Below are 1,051 nucleotides of genomic sequence, written 5' to 3'. Positions count from 1 at the left end.
ATAGTGCAAAAATTCTAAAATGGCTCAGGAAAAATTATTTTGGAAACTAAGTACTCCAAGACTAATAGAATTATTTTTCTTACATCTGACAACAGTGAATAAAAAAAGTTTAAGTATACATTTTGAAAAACTAATATATTTGCACTGAAATAGTTACTTCAGACTAATGACTTTAATCTATAGATATAAGCTAGAAAATGACTGTGTAAACTACAAAAAGAAGCTCTTGATTTTTAAAAAAAATAACTTGATAAAAGCTCTTCCTGTTGAAATGTGATAGATGTAGTTCATAACTCATGCTGAACTTGGTCTTGATTTTATAACGTTTGAATCTGAACAGGTAAGACTGCAATCTGATGCACACTTCCTTGGAAGTAAACCCCATTCAACTAAGGGGTACTTACTTCTCCATACACAGGATGGGCTGAAATGTGCTTTGTTCTATGTCAACATATAACGCATACACTTCCACAATGAATTTAGTTTGTGGGATATATCATGATTATTTTTAACCATTTTCTTCACTAGATTATATACTTATCTATTAACACATCTTTAAAACAGTCATAAATATAGTTTGTTTATACGTATATACTACACCCGATCTTAGCCAAAAGGCCAAGAAGTAATGTTTATACATATAAAAATAAATTGTAAAGCATTTTTTAAAAAGTCACACTTGTCCAGGTTTCTGCTGTGTTGTATTTAGTGGTCCTGTGGATTCACAAAATGATACTGTTTTTAAATTTTGTTTTTATATCTTATGTATATAATAAATATACCATATACTATTATTTCAGATCATTCACATTTTATATTTTACAGTCTAGCTTAACGCTTTCAATACTTGTAATGCCTAAGATTTCTGACAGACAAAAATGTAGCGCTAGCATTGCAATATTTTGTCACTAAGAAAATATTAGACACACTCTTAGTAATATACTTATTCCTGCTATGAAATGTGGTTGCATAAATATCATTAGTCTCTTTTTGACTGCTCATGTGACTTCATGAATAAGCAGTGACAATGGTTCCTTGCCTCCCCTTCCAT

At 30.1% G+C, this 1,051-nt stretch overlaps 1 long non-coding RNA gene across 1 annotated transcript; it reads left to right on the top strand.

Annotated features, from left to right (window-relative positions):
- Nucleotides 1–200: 200 nt before the first annotated feature.
- On the top strand, nt 201–799 carry LOC132575883 (uncharacterized). Its single transcript, XR_009555703.1, has 2 exons — nt 201–575; nt 627–799. It is a non-coding gene; the product is annotated as an uncharacterized LOC132575883 (long non-coding RNA).
- Nucleotides 800–1,051: the final 252 nt, after the last annotated feature.

Source organism: Heteronotia binoei, chromosome 8, assembly GCF_032191835.1.
Source record: "Heteronotia binoei isolate CCM8104 ecotype False Entrance Well chromosome 8, APGP_CSIRO_Hbin_v1, whole genome shotgun sequence".
NCBI classification, from domain to species: Eukaryota; Metazoa; Chordata; class Lepidosauria; order Squamata; family Gekkonidae; genus Heteronotia; species Heteronotia binoei.
This window is presented reverse-complemented; position numbering and strand designations above follow the sequence as displayed.